Source organism: Scyliorhinus torazame, chromosome X (assembly GCF_047496885.1).
Source record: "Scyliorhinus torazame isolate Kashiwa2021f chromosome X, sScyTor2.1, whole genome shotgun sequence".
NCBI classification, from domain to species: domain Eukaryota; kingdom Metazoa; phylum Chordata; class Chondrichthyes; order Carcharhiniformes; family Scyliorhinidae; genus Scyliorhinus; species Scyliorhinus torazame.
This window is the reverse complement of record NC_092738.1, coordinates 22,823,052-22,835,891: the sequence shown is the minus strand read 5'-3', so window position 1 is coordinate 22,835,891 and position 12,840 is coordinate 22,823,052. Positions and strand designations below refer to the sequence as shown.

At 47.8% G+C, this 12,840-nt stretch overlaps 1 long non-coding RNA gene across 1 annotated transcript in view; it reads left to right on the top strand.

Annotated features, from left to right (window-relative positions):
• Nucleotides 1–11,315, top strand: part of LOC140405394 (uncharacterized) — a 149,874-nt gene extending 138,559 nt beyond the window's left edge. The window contains exon 3 of the long non-coding RNA XR_011938606.1: nucleotides 6,634–11,315. This is a non-coding gene — a long non-coding RNA (uncharacterized lncRNA). The remainder of the gene's footprint in view (nucleotides 1–6,633) is intronic.
• Nucleotides 11,316–12,840: the final 1,525 nt, after the last annotated feature.

The following is a 12,840-nucleotide window of genomic DNA, read 5'->3' as shown; positions in this document are numbered from 1 at the left end:
TAGGAAGAAACTTAAGCAAGGCGTCAGGAGGGCTAGAAGGGGTCACGAAAAGTCATTGGCAAATAGGGTTAAGGAAAATCCCAAGGCTTTTTACATGTACATAAAAAGCAAGAGGGTAGCCAGGGAAAGGGTTGGCCCACTGAAGGATAGGCAAGGGAATCTATGTGTGGAGCCAGAGGAAATGGGCGAGGTACTAAATGAATACTTTGCATCAGTATTCACCAAAGAGAAGGAATTGGTAGATGTTGAGTCTGGAGAAGGGTGTGTAGATAGCCTGGGTCACATTGAGATCCAAAAATACGATGTGTTGGGCGTCTTGAAAAATATTAAGGTAGATAAGTCCCCAGGACCTGATGGGATCTACCCCAGAATACTGAAGGAGGCTAGAGAGGAAATTGCTGAGGCCTTGACAGAAATCTTTGGATCCTCACTGTCTTCAGGTGATGGCCCGGAGGACTGGAGAACAGCCAATGTTGTTCCTTTGTATAAGAAGGGTAGCAAGGATAATCCAGGGAACTACAGGCCGGTGAGCCTTACTTCAGTGGTAGGGAAATTACTGGAGAGAATTCTTCGAGACTGGATCTACTCCCATTTGGAAGCAAATGGACGTATTAGTGAGAGGCAGTACGGTTTTGTGAAGTGGAGGTCGTGTCTCACTAACTTAATAGAGTTCTTCAAGGAGGTCACAAAGATGATTGATGTAGGTAGGGCAGTGGATATTGTCTATATGGATTTCAATAAGGCCTTTGACAAGGTCCCTCATGGTAGACTAGTACAAAAGGTGAAGTCACACGGGATCAGGGGTGAGCTGGCAAGGTGGATACAGAACTGGCTAGGTCATAGAAGGCAGAGAGTAGCAATGGAAGGATGCTTTTCTAATTGGAGGGCTGTGACCAGTGGTGTTCTGCAGGGATCAGTGCTGGGACCTTTGCTGTTTGTAGTATATATAAATGATTTGGAGGAAAATGTAATTGATCTGATTAGTAAGTTTGCAGACGACACAAAGGTTGGTGGAATTGCGGATAGCGATGAGGATACAGCAGGATTTAGATTGTTTGGAGACTTGGGCGGAGAGATGGCAGATGGAGTTTAATCCGGACAAATGTGAGGTAATGCATTTTGGAAGGTCTAATGCAGGTAGGGAATATACAATGAATGGTAGAACCTTCAAGAATATTGACAGTCAGAGAGATCTAGGTGTACAGGTCCACAGCTCACTGAAAGGGGCAACACAGGTGCAGAAGGTAGTCAAGAAGGCAGACGGCATGCTTGCCTTCATTGGCCGAGGCATTAAGTATAAAAATTGGCAAGTCATGTTGCAGCTGTATAGGACCTTAGTTCGGCCACACTTGGAGTATAGTGTTCAATTCTGGTCGCCACACTACCAGAAGGATGTGGAGGCTTTAGAGAGGGTGCAGAAGAGATTTACCAGAATGTTGCCTGGTATGGAGGGCATTAGCTATGAGGAGCGGTTGAATAAACTCGGTTTGTTCTCACTGGAACGACGGAGGTTGAGGGGCGACCTGATAGAGGTCTACAAAATTATGAGGGGCATAGACAGAGTGGATAGTCAGAGACTTTTCCCCAGGGTAGAGGGGTCAATTACTAGGGGGCATAGGTTTAAGGTACGAGGGGCAAGGTTTAGAAGAGATGTACAAGGTAAGTTTTTTACGCAGAGGGCAGTGGGTGCCTGGAACTCGCTACTCCGGAGGAGGTGGTGGAAGCAGGGACGATAGTGACATTTAAGGGGCATCTTGACAAATACATGAATAGGATGGGAATAGAGGGATACGGACCCAGGAAGTGTAGAAGATTGTAGTTTAGTCGGGCAGCATGGTCGGCACGGGCTTGGAGGGCCGAAGGGCCTGTTCCTGTGCTGTACTTTTCTTTGTTCTTTGTTCCCTTTGAAGCCACACACCATTCTGACTTGGAACTATATTTCCGTTTCTTCACTGTCCCTGGATTAAAAAAATAATGGAACACCTTTCCTCACAGCACGGTTGGTGTACCTATACTACATGGACTGCAGTGGTTCATGAAGGCAGCTCATCACCACCTTCTCAAGGCAAACGAGGAAAGGGTAATAAATGTTGCTCTAGCCACCGACACTCTCATCCCATGAACTAATTTTTAAAAAAGCGACCATATCATCCGTTTTAGTGTAAATGCTAAATTTGTCTCCCTGCTGTTTAAAAGGGGCTGTCAAGGAGTTTAAAATTAGTGGATTCATGTCTCGGTTCTAATGGTTTAGAGGGAAATTTGAGCCAAGCATTTTAATGAATCCAACAATAACAGATTTTGGAGCTGAATTGAAACATCTCCACTAGGTGGCAGTAAAAGATGGCGTGTCGCACTCCGATTCACCTGAGGAAGGAATTACTGACCTGGGGCAATAAGTCATAGGCTGGAAATTATGGTGAGTGTCTAACACTGACTGCATTAAGCTTAATTTCCTTTCTCTGTCTGTATAACCAGTTAGAATAATTAAATATACGGGCTGATAATTTCCAGGATGCTGACAATCGACAAATTGCACGTCAACAAGTTTACATATTCTGTCGCCTGTTTTAATCAGCAATGTGCAATATTAGATAGTTTGTTGCTGTTTAATCATAGAACTTATGGTGCAGAAGGAGGCCATTCAGCCCATCGAATCTGCACCAGCTCATGGAAAGAGCACCCGACTTAAGCTTAAACTCACCTTCATCAGTGCGACATTCCCAAAATAGAAGTTACATTATGTGAACATAATGTAATGTACATAACCAGACAAAAGTATTCAATTAAAATAGAAAACACTGGATACAATCAGCAAATCAGGCAGCATCTGTGTGGAGGGAGAAACAGAGTTAACCTTTCAGAACAGGAAGGTGTTGGGGACAAACAGCTTTGAAATAAATACAGAGCCCCAGGAAAAGAACAGGTTTCACCTTTTTTCTGATCATTTGTTTTCTTCAATGTGGTCTTCTGGATTTCCTGCCTGGCAACTAGCTGAGTAGATCAGCGCCAGGGAGTTCAGGTCCCACTCTAACAACATGAGCCCAGTATCAAAGCTGACAGAGCTATGCAGTACTAAAGGAGAGCTGCACTGTCAGAGATGCCGGGTACAATTGAACAGCCGCGCTGCGCACGAAAAGCAGCTCGCCGCGGCGCAACGTGGCCAAACGAAGCCGGGAGACCCCACTCCCAGGATCGTCCCAGCTCGCAACACCTCACGTGATCTAATTGTGGGCGGGATCACGTTTGGGTAAATCTGCACATTAGAGCGAGGCAGCTATTCTGACTCTAATGTGCAGATTCCTGAGGTACCTGAGGCTTTGGGATTTGCCTCGGGGATCTCGGGCGAGCGCTGTTTAGTACTGGTCTCCACAAACGGGGAGCAGATGCTTGGGGCAGCTGCCGTCAAGGCGCAATGGGGAAAGACCACAGTGTAAGGTCTTTCCAGCAAATGTACACAGAGGGGCGGGTAACAGTGTAAACCCCCCTCGGTCTGGGTCATTAACACTCCAATGTATAAAAGAAACATGACAATGTAAATGTTTAAGAAGGAATTGTAACGTAAAGAGCGATATGTGTGTAAGGTTATCAAAATTGAATGGAAGAAAGTCAAGGGAATGTGTAACTCTGATGGAAATGTACAGTCAAGACAATTCGAAATGTTCTGTAATGTTTATGATAGATTTTATGAATAAAGTATATTTTTTTGAAAAAACAAACAAACGGGGAGATGGAACGGTGCTGGTGGGAGTCTCCTAGGGGACTGCAGGCCCTCATGTGCATGCCCTTTGGCAAGGGTGGTGTCTTGGCACTCCTGGTGCCACTTGGGTACCCTGGCAACACCAGCCTGGCACCCTGGCAGTTCCAGGTTGGTACCCAGGTGGCACTGCCAGAGTACCAGGTTGGCACTGGCATTTTCATGTGGTGGCAATTGGGCAGGGGGGTGGTCTGCACACAGATGTTGGGGTGTTACGGAGGGCCCAGGGGGCCCCCTCATAGTGCGTTGGGGCTCGGGAGGGGTCGGGGGCTCCAGAGACTGGGACGCCATTTAAAAATGGCGTCCCGATCTCTCGCTACACTGAGGTGTTCCAGGGAGCGGGGCTCCTCAGCGCACAAAACGGGGCTATGTGCAGCCTCGCCGAGCGTTCCCTACTGAAGCCCCCAATCTAACCCGAGTGTTGTTCGATAACGCTTTGTTTCTCGGTGTTGCAAGCGCCGGGGAACACACAGCTGAACGCACTCGCGATGGGACATTGTTCCCATCTTGTTAAATCGCGTCCGCCATCTTTTGATGAGACATTAAGTGCAGGCCCTGTCTACACATCAAAACAATGCTACATTGGCTTTGGAGCACTTGTGGGAGACCTGAGTTTGTGGAAGGTGCTATAGAAATTCAGGTCTTTCTATAGATGTTCTTCTGGGTATGAAATCCAGATGCACTGGCCTCTGTGCTGAACTTGCTGGTGTCGATGTGGGGCGCTGGTGGGAGTCCAACTGCCCTGAACCCAGGACTGGGAACAATCAACCACTTATTCCACAGATTAATGGAATGGTCACACTGACAAGATACAGAAGGGTGATCGAAACCCATGGAACCACGACCTGGAGGTTCCCCTCCAAGTCACTCCAGACTTGGAAATATATCGGCCGTTCCTTCACTGTCGCTGGGGCAAAATCTTGGAACTCCCTCCCTAACAGCACTGTGGGGTGTACCTACACCACACGGGACTGCAGCGGTTCAAGACGGCGGCCCACCACCACCTTCCAAGGGGCAACTAGGGATGGGCAATAAATGCTGGGCCTAGCCAGCGACGCCCACATCCCGTAAATTAATAATAATAATCACTTGTCACAAATAGGCTTCAATGAAGTTACTGTGAAAAGCCCCTAGTCGCCACATTCCGGCGCCTGTTCGGGGAGGCCGGTACGGGAATTGAACCCGCGCTGCTGGCCTTGTTCTGCATTACAAGTCAGCTGTTTAGCCCACTGTGCTAAACCAGCCCCTTTCCTCACCTTACATTGCGCGCATTCCAAGTGCTCCACACACTGTGTGGCATTTTGTGCCTGGACCCTCCATTGTTCAACCTCCAACGGTGCCCTGTGGTGATGCACCCTCTCATTTCCATTGCATTTCCATCCTTGCAGTGGCCCTGTGCAGCCCTTCAAAGCCCTTTCCATCAGCTGATGCAGGACCCAATGAGTTGAAATTACACCACCTTTTTGTTTAAATTAATTTAGAGTACCCAATTCATTTTTTCCCAATTAAGGGGCAATTTAGCGTGGCCATTCCACCTACCCTGCACACCTTTGGGTTGTGGGGGCAAAACCCACGCAGACACGGGGAGAATGTGCAAACTCCACACGGACAGTGACCCAGAGCCGGGATCGAACCTGGGACCTTGGCGCCATGAGGCAACAGTGCTAAGCACTGCGCCACCGTGCTGCCCCCACTTCTATTTTACAAGTAGATTGATTTGTTTATTTTGAACCTGTCCAAGTCTTTGTTAAAAAAAGTAGACAGAGGAATTTTGTGCAGCCACATTACCACACTCACACATGTGGTCATTCCTGATGTGCACGCTAAGTGTTGATGGCCGGTTTATCCATGGCGGGGGGGGGGGGGGGGGGGGAGCATCACAATGAATCCTGTCACTGACAGGAGCAGAGATGACTAAATTGCTTTCCTCCCGACCCCAGAAATGATCAAGTCACCGATCCGTCTGAGACTCAGCACAGAACCTGACACCTTTCAAGTTGCCGTGTCACGCTGGGCTTTCTTAGCGAATATATAGAACATAGTACAGTACAGGCCCTTCGGCCCACGATGTTGTGCCGACCATTTATCCTAATCTAAGATCAACCTAACCTACACCCCTTCAGTTTACTGCTGTCCATGTGCCTGTCCAAGAGTCGCTTAAATGTCCCGAATGACTCTGACTCCACCACCTCTGCTGTCAGTGCATTCCACACACCCACCACTCTCTGTGTAAAGAACCTGCCTCTGACATCTCCCCTATACCTTGAGGGTGTTGCACAACACCCCGTCAATCTGTTTCACCGGGCGATCCCATCATAACTCCAATGAACGTGAGGCAGCCTTCAATTCTCAACATCCCTGACTTTGAACAAAGCCACAAGCGATGCAGTAAAAACAAAGCAGTAGGGCAGCCTGGTAGCATTGTGGCTAGCACAATTGCTTCACAGCTCCAGGGTCCCAGGTTCGATTCCGGCTTGGGTGACTGTCTGTGCGGAGTCTGCACGTCCTCCCCGTGTGTGCGTGGGTTTCCTCCGGGTGCTCCGGTTTCCTCCCACAGTCCAAAGATGTGCCGGTTAGGTGGATTGGCCATGCTAAATTGCCCTTAGTGTCCAAAATTGCCCTTAGTGTTGGGTGGGGTTACTGGGTTATGGGGATAGGGTGGAGGTGTTGACCTTGGGTAGGGTGCTCTTTCCAAGAGCCGGTGCAGACTCGATGGGCCGAATGGCCTCCTTCTGCACTGTAAATTCTATGATAAATACAGGGAATTCATGAAGATTCACAGGGAGTAGCAGTTATAGTGTGTTATACAACAGACTTGTCATAGCCACTCAAGGATGTACCGACCGGAATATATTCACCAGACACTTTGTGCATTGCAGAGAATCAAGAGAGATTTCTACGCATTCCAAATGGATCTGATCAATGTTTTCAAAGCTCACTCAGCCTTACCCAAGCTTCGGACCATCTCTGGCCAAGTTGAACACTTGTCGTGGGTTTAGAAGGTACTGGAACTTTCTTAAGACTCTGTAAGCAGACAACGATAGGATGTCAGCATCCTGATATAGAACGTAGAACAGTCCAGCACAGTACAGGCCCTTTGGCCCACGATGCTGTGCCGACCATTTAGCCTAATCTAAGATTCAAGAGGCGGCTGGATAGAGCACTTGTGGAGAATGGGATCAAAGGCTATGGGGAGAAAGCAGGATTAGGCTATTGAGTTGGATGATCAGCCATGATGGTGATGAATGGCGGAGCAGGCTCGAAGGGCCAAGAGGCCTCCTCCTATCTTCTATGTATCTATGTATGTATCAACCTAACCTACACCCATTCAATTTACTGCTGACCATGTGCCTGTCCAAGAGTCGCTTAAATGTCCCTAATGACTCTGACTCCACCCCCTCTGCTGGCAGTGCATTCCACACACCCACCACTCTCTGTGTAAGGAACCTACCTCTGACATCACCCCTATACCTTCCTCCAATCACCTTAAAATTATGTCCCCTCGTGACAGCCATTTCCACCCTGGGGAAAAGTCTCTGGCTATCCACTCTATCCATGCCTCTCATCACCTTGTACACCTCTATCAAGTCACCTCTCTGCTTTCTTCGCTCCAGTGAGAAAAGCCCTCGCTCCCTCAACCTTTCTTCATAAGACATGCCCTCCAGTCCAGGCAGCATCCTGGTAAATCTCCTCTGTACCCTCTCCAAAGCATCCACATCCTTCCTGTAATGAGGTGACCAGAACTGGACACAATATTCCGAGTGTGGTCTAACTAGTTTTATAAAGCTGCAGCAAAACCTCGCGGCTCTTAAACTCAATCCCCCTGTTAATGAAATCCAACACACCATACACCTTCTTAACAACCCTATCAACCTGGGTGGCAACTTTGAGGGATCTATGTACGTGGACCCCAAGATCCCTCTGTTCCTCCACACTTCCAAAAATCCTGCCTTTAACCCTGTATTCAGCATTCAAATTTGACCTTCCAAAATGAATCACTTCACATTTATCTAGGTTGAACTCCATCTGCCACTTCTCAGGCCAGCTCTGCATCCTGTCAATGTCCTGTTGTAACCTGCAACAACCCTCAACACTATCTACAACTCCCCCAACCTTCATGTCATCGGCAAACTTACTAACGCACCCTTCCACTTCCTCATCCAAGTAATTTATAAAAACCACAAAGAGCAGAGGTCCCAGAGCAGATCCCTGCGGGACACCACTGGTCACCGACCTCCAGGCGGAATACTATCCCTCCACTACCACTCGCTGTCTTCTTTCAGCCAGCCAATTCTGTATCCAGACAACCAAGTTTCCCTATATCACATGCCCCCTAACTTTCTGAATGAGCCTACCATGGGGAACCTTATCAAATGCCTTACTGAAATCCATATACACCACATCCACTGCCCGACCTTCATCAATGTGTCTCGTCACATCCTCAAAGAATTCAATGAGGCTTGTGAGGCATGACCTGCCCCTCACAAAGCCATGCTGACTATCTTTAATCAAAGCATGTTCTTATAAATAATCATAAATCCTATCTGTCAGAATCCTTTCCAATATTTTGCTCACCACAGACGGAAGACTGATGGGTCTGTAATTCCCAGGGATTTCTCTATTCCCTTTCTTGAACAGGTGAACAACATTCACCTCCCTCCAATCATCCGGTACTACTCCAGTGGAGAGTGAGGACGCAAAGATCATCGCCAACGGCGCAGCAATCTCCTCCCTCGCTTCCCGTAGTAACCTTGGGTATATCCCGTCAGGCCCAGGGGACTTATCTATCCTGACGCTTTTCAAAATTTCCAGCACATCCTCCTTAATATCAACCTGTTCGAGTCTATTAACCTGGTTCACACTGTTCTTATGGGCAACAAGTTCCCTCTCTCTAGTGAACACTGAATCAAAATATTCATTTAGGGCCTCCCCCATCTCCTCAGACTCTAGGCACAAGTTCCCTCCACTATCCCTGATCGGCCTTACTCTCACTCTGATCATCCTCTTATTTCTCACATAAGTGTAGAACGCCTTGGGGTTTTCCCTAATCCTTCCGCCAGGGCTTTTTCATGTCCCCTTCTAGCTCTCCTCAGTCCATTTTTGAGTTCCTTCCTGGTTACCTTGTAACCCTCTAGAGCCGAGTCAGATCCTTGCTTCCTCAACCTTACGTAAGCTTCCTTCTTCCTCTTGACTAGAAGCTCCACTTCTCTTGTCATCCAAGGCTCCTTCACCTTACCATTCCTTCCTCGTCTCAGTGGGACCAAACTATTCAGCACTCGCAGCAAGTGCTCCTTAAACAATCCCCACATTACTGTTGTGCATTTCCCCAAGAACAATTGTTCCCACTTTATGCTCCTCAGCTCCTGTCTAATAGCAGTATAATTTCCCCTCCCCCAATTAAATACCTTTACATACTGTCTGTTCCTATCCCTCTCCATGACTATGGTAAAGGTCAAGGAGTTGTGGTCACTGTCACCGAAATGCTCTCCCACTGAGACACCTGACACATGGCCTGGTTCGTTGCCGAGCACCAAGTCCAATATGGCCTCCCCCCTAGTCGGCCTATCTACATATTGAGTCAGGAATCCTTCCTGTACACACCTGACAAAATCTGCTCCATTCAAACCATTTGCACTAAGGAGGTTCCAGTCAATATCAGGGAAGTTGAAGTCACCCATGACAACAACTCTGTTACTTCTGCACTTTTCCAAGATCTGCTGCCCAATCTGTTCCTCTATCTCTCTGCTGCTATTGGGGGGTCTATAGAAAACACCCAATAAAGTGACTGCTCCTTTCTTGTTTCTGACTTCCAGCCATACTGACTCAGTAGACAAACCCTCCTCAACTACCTCCTTTTCTGCAGCTGTGATGCACTGCCTAATTAACAGTGCCACTCCCCCTCCTCTTTTACCTCCCTCCCTATTCTTCTGAAAACATCTAACCCCCGGAACATCTAACAACCATTCCTGCCCCTGTGAAATCCATGTCTCTGTCATGGCCACAACATCGTAGTTCCAAGTACTGATCCATGCTCTAAGTTTATCTCCCTTATTCCTGACACTCCTTGCATTGAAACAGACGCACTTTAACCCATCCCACTGAGTGCAACTTTGCCCTATTAACTGTCTATCCTTCCTCACAGACTTGCTGCATACTATTTCTGCCTGTTCAACAGCTACCCTATCCTCTGATCCATAGCTCTGGTTCCCAACCCCCTGCCAAGCTAGTTTAAACCCTCCCGAAGTGTTCTCACAAACCTCCCACCCAGGATATTGGTGCCCCACCAGTTTAGGTGCAATCCATCCTTCATGTACAGGTCCCACCTTCCCCAGAAGATATCCCAATGATCCACATATCTGAAGCCTTCCCTCCTGCACCAGCCCTGTAGCCACGTGTTCAGCTGCACTTGCTCTCTGTTCCTTGCCTCACTTGCACGTGGCACCGGTAGCAATCCTGAGATCACTACTCTGCTTGTCCTGCTCTTTAGCTTCCAACCTAACTCCCTAAAATCACTTTTTAGATCCTCATCCCTTTTCTTTTTTAAAAATAAATTTAGAGTACCCAATTCATTTTTTCCAATTAAGTGGCAATTTAGCGTGGCCAATCCACCTACATCTTTGGGTTGTGGGGGCGAGACCCACGCAGACACGGGGAGAATGTGCAAACTCCACACGGACAGTGACCCAGAGGCGGGACCGAACCTGGGACCTCGGCGCCGTGAGGCTCAGTGCTAACCACTGCGCCACCGTGCTGCCCCATCTCATCCCTTTTCTTAGCTATGTCGTTGGTGCCAATGTGCACCACCACTTCTGCTTGCTCCCCCTCCCCCTTAAGAATCCTGTAGACACGATCCAAGACATCCGGGCACCCGGGAGGCAACATACCTTCCGGGAGTCTCGATCGCGACCAAAGAACAAAGAACAAAGAACAAAGAAATGTACAGCACAGGAACAGGCCCTTCGGCCCTCCAAGCCCGTGCCGACCATACTGCCCGACTAAACTACAATCTTCTACACTTCCTGGGTCCGTATCCTTCTATTCCCATCCTATTCATATATTTGTCAAGATGCCCCTTAAATGTCCCTATCGTCCCTGCCTCCACTACCTCCTCCGGTAGTGAGTTCCAGGCACCCACTACCCTCTGCGTAAAAAACTTGCCTCGTACATCTACTCTAAACTTTGCCCCTCTCACCTTAAACCTATGCCCCCTAGTAATTGACCCCTCTACCCTGGGGAAAAGCCTCTGACTATCCACTCTGTCTATGCCCCTCATAATTTTGTATACCTCTATCAGGTCGCCCCTCAACCTCCTTCGTTCCAGTGAGAACAAACCGAGTTTATTCAATCGCTCCTCATAGCTTATGCCCTCCATACCAGGCAACATTCTGGTAAATCTCTTCTGCACCCTCTCTGTTTCCTATCAGTTTCCCTCACCATTGAGTCTCCAATCACTGTCGCTTTTCGTTATAGTGTAGCAATTAGTAGTAGATGAGTGTAGGTTATATGTTTATTATCAAATGTGTATTATATAGGTGTAAGTGTCGAATCCAATTAAGCAGTGTTAATAAATTTATAGCTTTGTTCAAGTTAAAGTTATTTGTGGTCTTTGTGAACACTACGCCAACCAACCATTGGGGGCAGCACGGTAGCCTTGTGGTTAGCACAATTGCTTCACAGCTCCAGGGTCCCAGGTTCGATTCTGGCTTGGGTCACTGTCTGTGCGGAGTCTGCACGTTCTCCCCGTGTCTGCGTGGGTTTCCTCCGGGTGCTCCGGTTTCCTCCCACAGTCCAAAGATGTGCAGGTTAGGTGGATTGGCCATGATAAATTGCCCTTAGTGTCCAAAATTGCCCGTGGGGTTACTGGGTTATGGGGATAGGGTGGCGGTGTTGACCTTGGGTAGGGTGCTCTTTCCAAGAACCGGTGCAGACTCGATGGGCTGAATGGCCTCCTTCTGCTCTGTAAATTCTATGATAATCCTAGAATTAACAACACAAAGAACACGACGGTCCTTTCAAGACCAGTTGCTCCAACCGTTTCGAGCTTGGATTTTATGAAGGACTGGCAGAAGATCCTCACCAGTTGGGAGCACACCCCAGAAAACCAGATGGAGTGTGCCCACAATTGCTCAACCCATGCTGGGATTGCATATTGGGAAATATTCAGCCTTTTTGTGTCACTGAAGTGGCTTCCCCTTGATTTAAAAGATGCATTAAACTTGGCTGGGAAGTTATTTTTAAAAGAAATTATGCATTTCTGGTGCCTTTCACAAGCCCAGGGCATCCCAACGCACTCTCCAGCCAATGGAGGACTGTTGAGTTGTAGTCACTGTTGCAATGTGGAATCTAAGACAAAGTTAGATTGATGATGTGCATTGCTTTCAAGTTCAGTGCAGTTTTACTCAAACTGGGTATACGTTTTAACAATGCCAGTTTGGTCATTTTTAATGCTCTGTCTGCTCCACAATGACACTAGAATTTGCCAGGACCCCGTCATTCCTCACTACTGACAGTTGTGAAACTGAGCCCTGATTCCTCTCAATAAGCACTGACTGGTTTCAAACTCGCTACAGCTATGCTCACCCATGTAAGTTGAAACCCACATCAGACAGGTTACCAATAACATGATTCACTCAGCAAGTATTTTGTGGGCACAGTCCAACGCTGGCACCTCCACATCATGTCATTTTGTGGTATGACCTTATCTGAAAGTGGTTCTCAAAATGGAGTGATTTGCAATTGTATCTACCTTCTTGCTAAGAGCCATCGAAACCACAGCAGCCAGGATAATGGCTTGAAAAGGGATGAAAGGTGACACCTCCTGCTGAATTTGCCCTTTGCTTGTTTGAGCACAGTCCTGGGTGATGAAATACTCTGTTAACACTACGCCCCTGAACACGCCTTGATCATTGTTCAGCTCCACTTACAAAATGCAAGTCACACCTTCCTTTCGAAGAGTTTGATGAGAACCAGAAACTCTCTCACAAATTGAATCACCTGAAAATCCGCTCAGCCTTCTGACCCGCCCTCAAGGTGCCAGGTTCGTGGAGGTAATACTCAACACAAGAAGTTTCATAAGATGGAAGTGT